The 6,000-nt window shown below is 39.2% G+C and overlaps 1 non-coding gene across 1 annotated transcript; it reads right to left on the minus strand.

Moving 5' to 3' along the window:
- Positions 1 to 974: 974 nt before the first annotated feature.
- LOC112306624 (U6 spliceosomal RNA) lies at positions 975 to 1,081 on the minus strand. The gene has a single exon (XR_002974954.1). It is a non-coding gene; the product is annotated as a U6 spliceosomal RNA (small nuclear RNA).
- Between the last annotated feature and the right edge of the window lie 4,919 nt (positions 1,082 to 6,000).

The following is a 6,000-nucleotide window of genomic DNA, read 5'->3' on the forward strand; positions in this document are numbered from 1 at the left end:
GAGCAGTTTCTTCCACTGACTCAATCCCTTCTGCTTTTTGCAGGCAGAAGTTGTGGGGACTTATCTTCCTGGCACTGGAACCCTGGGCTGGGGGCCTGCTGTGGGGCTGGGACTCCTCACTCCTGAGATATCCCTCCCGAATTTTTATCCACCACATATGGGTGAGGGACCAGCCTGTTTCGTATCTGTGCCTCTCCTACCAGTCTGGATGGATGTGGTTTCTTTAATTCCATAGTTGTCAAACTTCCATTCAACTTGACTTCTGATAGTTCTGATGATGGTTGTTTTATATTTTAGTTGTAATTTTGATGTGGTTGTGTGAAGAGGAGAATCATGTGTGCCTACACCTCCATCTTGATTGGAAGTCTTAAATATTTAAGTTTTTTAAAAAGTGAAACAGCTCTGGATGGTGTGGCTCAGTGGATTTAGCACTGGGCTGTGAACCAAAGGGTCACTGGTTTGATTCCCAGTCAGGGCACACGCCTGGGTTGCAGGCCAGGTCCCCGGTGGGCAACCACACATTGATGTTTCTCCCTTCTCCTCTGTCTAAAAATAAACAAATAAAATCTTCTTTAAAAAGTGGAACAAAATGGATGCTACAGGTGAATGAACATATGTGTAGGTATGAAAGTACATGACATCATTCATCTTGGTTATCTCTAAGCTGTAGGGTTATTGAGTGAGTTTCTTTCCCTTCCTTTTTGTTTTCTGTATTCTCCAAATTTTCCATAATGGGTAAATGTTTCTCTTAAACACAGAAAAATTTAACATTTAACTTTTTAAAAAATATATATCATCAGAAATGTTTACTGATCCATTTTTAAGAGGTGAAATATGAAGTACGTATTTTTATTTTCAATTGTGGTAAAATACACATAACATGAAAGTTACCACCTTAGTCATTTTTTTAAGAGAGAAAAGTGCTTTATTAATCATAACAAAATCAGATGCCTACTTGAAACTGAGGAAGAAGAAAAAATACGGAACGTGTCACGAATTTGCGTGTCATCCTTGCACAGGGGCCGTGCTGATCTTCTCTGTATCGCTCCAATTTTAGTCCATGTGCTGCCGAAGCGAGCACCCACCTTAATCACTTTTAAGTGGACAGTTCAGTAGTGTTAAGTACCTTTACACTGTTCTGTAATCTCCGGAACTCTTTTCATCCAGCAAAACTGCAACTCTATACCCACTAAACAACATCCTCCCTCCCCCAGCCCCTGGGAACCACCATTCTACTTCCTGTTTCTATGCATTTGACTGCCCTAGAGACCTCACACAAGTGGAATCACACTTATGAACAGTATGTATCTTTTTGTGACTGGTTTATTTCACTTGATATAATATCCTCAAGTTCATCCATGTTGCAGCATGAGTCAGAATTCCCTTCCTTTTTAAGGCTGAATAATATTTCATGTTTTGTGTAGCCAGTCATCCATCCATAGACATAGGTGCTTCCACTTCTTGGCTATTGCTAATAATGATGCTCCGAACATGGGTACGAATTTCTCTTCGAGACCCTATTTTCCACAGGTGAATTGCTGGACCCTATAGTAATTCTGTTTTTAATTTTTTGAGGAACTGCCATACTGTTTTCCATAATGGCTACAGCCATGTACATTTTTACCAATGGTACTCAAGGGTTCCCCTTTTTCCACACCCTTGCCAGCACCCTTGTTGTTTTCTGGATTTTGCTGTTGTTGTTGTTATTTTCCGCTTTTGTGGTCATAGCCACAATAATGGGTATGAGGTGGTGCAAGTCTTTTTATTATATGTGATTTGTAGATATTTTGTCCCAGTCTGCGACTTGCCTTTATATTCTCTGAACGGTGTCTGAGTAGAAGTTCTCGATTTTCATGAAGTCTGCAATTCCTTTACGTCATATCCCACAAACTTTTACGTAATCAATATCGCAAATATTTTCTCCCATACGTTTTTAAATTTTGGGTTATACATTTAGGTCTATGATCCATTTTTTAGTTTACAATTCATTTTGAGTTAATTTTTGTAAATGGCGTGAGATATGCATCAAAGTTCATTTATTTCCATATGAACATCCAAAGTTCCCAGCACCACTGTTGAAGAAAAAATTATCCTTTCTCCAACTGAACTGCCTTTGCACCTTTGGCAAAAATCAATTAATCATATATGTGTGGGATCTATTTCTGGACTCTGCGCATTTCGTTAATCTCCTTGTCTGTCTTTTTGGCCTCACAACAGTGTATTAGTAGCTCTATCAAAAGCCCTGAAGCGCAATACTGTAGCTCTATAATTATGGAGGTCTAAAATAAGTCTTAAAGTTAGGTAGTGTAAGTCCACCCCCTCTGTTCCTCTGCTTCAAAGTTGTTTTGGCCTTTGCATGGTCCATGAGCTTTAGAATGAGCTTGTCAATATCTAGGGAAAAAGTTGCCGGGGCCCTGGCCAGTGTGGTTCACTCAGTTGGAGCAACCTCCCACAGACGGAAGGATCACAGGCTCGATTCCCAGTCTGGGCACATGCCTGGGTTGTAGGTTCGGTCCCCAGTTGGGGCATGTAGGAGAGGCCCTCCAGTCCGGAGGTACCCATAGGTGTGCATGGAAGGCAACCAATTGTTTCTCTCCTGCATTGATGTTTCCACAGCTCCCTCCCTTCCCCTCTATAAGCATGTCCTCCTGGGAGAATGGAAAAGACAGTTGCTGGGATTTTGGTTGGGACTGTACTGAATCTATAGATCAATTTGAGAGTCATTGCTAGCTTAACATTATTGAACCATCTGATCCATGGACTTAATATACCTCTCCGTTTGTTTAGGTCTTTAATTTCTCTTAGAAAAAACTTTGACTTTCCAGTATATAGGCCTTGCACATAATTGGTAAGATTTATCCCTAAGCATCTCATATTCTTTTTTAAATATTTTATTTATTTATTTTTCAAGAGAAGGGAAGGGCAGGAGAAAGAGTGGGAGACAAACATCAGCATGTGGTTGCCTTTTGCACAGCCCCCGACTGGGGACCTGGCCGGCAACCCAGGCATGTGCCCTGACTGGGAATTGAAAAACCGTTTGGTTTGCAGGCCAGTGCTCAATCCCCTGAGCCACACCAGCCAGGGCTGTAGCTCATATTTTTTGGTACTATCATAAATAGTATTTTTTTTACATTTCAATTTCCAAGTATTTATTACTGGAATACAGAAAGAAGTACTTATTTGCTTTTATTATTATGTTTATAATAAAATTAATTTATAATACCAATTTATTTTAATAATAAAATTGTTGCTTTACTAATTATTATTTTTATAATAAAATTTATAATAATAAATTTTTACTAATTTTAAATTGCTTTTATTGATCTCGTATCCTTAAATCTTGCTAAAGTCCCTCAGTAGATTGAGGAACGTTTTTGTAGATTCCATAAAACTTTTTAAAAATTACATTTTATTGATTATGCTATTACAGTTGTCACAGTTTTCCCCCTTTGCCCCACTCCCTCAGGCCATCCCCACACCATTGTTCATGTCCATGGGTCAAGGTATAAATGCTTCGGCTGCTCCATTTCCTGTACTGTACTTTACCTCCCCAGGGCTATTCTGTGACTGCCTATTTGTACTTCTTAGTCCCCTCACCTCCTCACCCATCCCCCCACCCCCTCCCATCTGGCAACCATCAAAATGCTCTCTGTATCCATGATTCTGTCTCTGTTCTTGTTTGCTTAGATTTTTAGAGTCAATTGGTGACACATATGTGTTTATTACCATTTTATTATTCATTACTTTGCTCTTCTCCTTTTTCTTAAATAAGTCCTTTAACATTTCATATAATAATGGTTTGCTGATGATGAGCTCCTTTAGTTGTTTCTTGTCTGGGAAGCTCTTTATCTGCTCTGCCACTCATTAGCTTGAGAAGCTTTTTTATACATTCCATGGAACATTTTTTTAAGCCTCATTTTGATTTAATAATTTTTTCACACATACACAAACACATTTTTAAAAAGATTTTATTTATTTTTTTAGAGAGAGGGAAAGGGAGGGAGAAAGAGGGAGAGAAACATCTGTTGGTTGCCTCTTGCAGGCCCCCAGCTGGGGACCTGGCCCACAGCCTAAGCTTGTTCCTTGACTGGGAATTGAACTGGTGACCCTTTGGCTTGCAGGGGGGTGTTCAATCCACTAAGCCACACCGGCCAGGGCTGATTTTTTTTTTTTTTTTTGTCAACCAGATTCCACTGAGGAGAAAATAATTTTCAAGAGACTTAAACAGACTATATGATCTAACACAAAAAGCGGCAGAAGTGCCACGGAAGAATTTGTATATTGTGATTCTATTTATATTTTTAAATCCATCTTGCATTATGAGTTTACATGTACACATGTGTTTATAAATGAACCTTAACAGTTTTATTGGGATATAATTCAATACTATACATTTAGAGCATATATTTAAAGTGAGCCAATCAGTGGTTTTTAGAATATTCCCAGCTGTACGACGATCACCCACCAACCATGCCACTATCACCACCAACAAATTCGGACCAGTTTCATCATCCCTCAGAAACCTTGTACACGTCGTTTTCTCCACCCCTTCTGCCACAAGCAACCTCTGGCCTGCTTTCTGTCCTCCAGCTTTGCCTTCTCTGAACATAGGAATAGAACCGTACAGTGTATGGTCTTTGTGACTGTGTTCTGTCACTCATCCTAAGTTTTCACGGTCCTTCCATGTCGTAGTATCAATACTTCATTCCTTTTCAGTGCTCAATAATATTCCACTGTATGAATATACTGTTCCATATCATATCCATTCACCAGCTGATGAACGTTGGGTTATTTCCCTTCTTGAGTGTTATGAATAATGTTGTTACAAACATTTTCTTTTGGGTGTATACCTAGGAGTAGAATTTCTAGGTCTTCTGGTGACCTTTCCAAAGCAGCTGCAACATTTTATATTCCCACAAGCAATGCAGGAGTGTTCCCATCTCCCCACTTCCTTGACAATACTTGTTGTTGCTATGTTTTGATCATATCCATCCTAAGCATAGGAAGGTGTATCTCACTGTGGTTTTCATTTGCATTTCCCTGATGACTAATGATACTGAGTATCTTTTCACATGCCTCCTGGCTATTGGTACATTATCTTTGGAGAAGTGTCTATCAGCTCTGTTGCCTATTTCACATTAGGTTATTTGCCTTTTTATTACTCAGTTCTATATATATCCTGGATTACTGTTCTTTATCAGATATATGATTTGCAAATATCTCCTCCCATTCTGTGGGTTGTCTTTTTACTTTCTTGATGGTGCCCTTTGAAGCTCAAAAGTTTTAATTTTGATGAAATCCAACTTGTCTATAGTTTTCTCTTGTGCTTGGTGTCATATTAAAGAAACCATTGCCACCCTGGCCGAGTGGCTCAGTAGGTTAGAGTGTTATCCCCATATAACAAGATTGCAGGTTCAACCCCCGGTCAGGACACATACAAGAACCAACCAATGAATGCATAAGTATGTGGAACAACAAAAATCGATGTTTCTCTCTCTCTGTCTCTTTTTCTCTCTCTTCCCCACCCCTCTCTAAAATCAATAAATTTTTTAAATAATTTATTGATTATGCTATTACAGTTATCCCCCTTCACTCCACTCCATCCTGCCTACCCCCTCCCTCCCACATTCCCCCCCTATAGTTCATGTCCATGGGTTATACATATAAGTTCTTTGGTTTCTACATTTCCTACACTATTCTTACCCTTCCCCTGTCTATTTTCTACCTACCATTTATGCTACTTATTCTCTGTACCTTTACCCCCTCTCCCCCTCCCACTCCCCTGTTGATAACCCTCCATGTGATCTCCATTTCTGTGGTTCTGTTCCTGTTCTAGTTGTTTGCTTAGTTTGCTTTTGATTTGTTTTAGGTGTGGTTGTTAATAATTGTGAGTTTGCTGTCATTTTTACTGTTCATATTGTTTATCTTCTTTTTCTTAGATAAATCCCTTTAACATTTCATATAATAAGGGCTTGGTGATGATGAACTCCTTTAACCTGG

Source organism: Desmodus rotundus, chromosome 1 (genome assembly GCF_022682495.2).
Source record: "Desmodus rotundus isolate HL8 chromosome 1, HLdesRot8A.1, whole genome shotgun sequence".
Classification (NCBI taxonomy): Eukaryota; Metazoa; Chordata; class Mammalia; order Chiroptera; family Phyllostomidae; genus Desmodus; species Desmodus rotundus.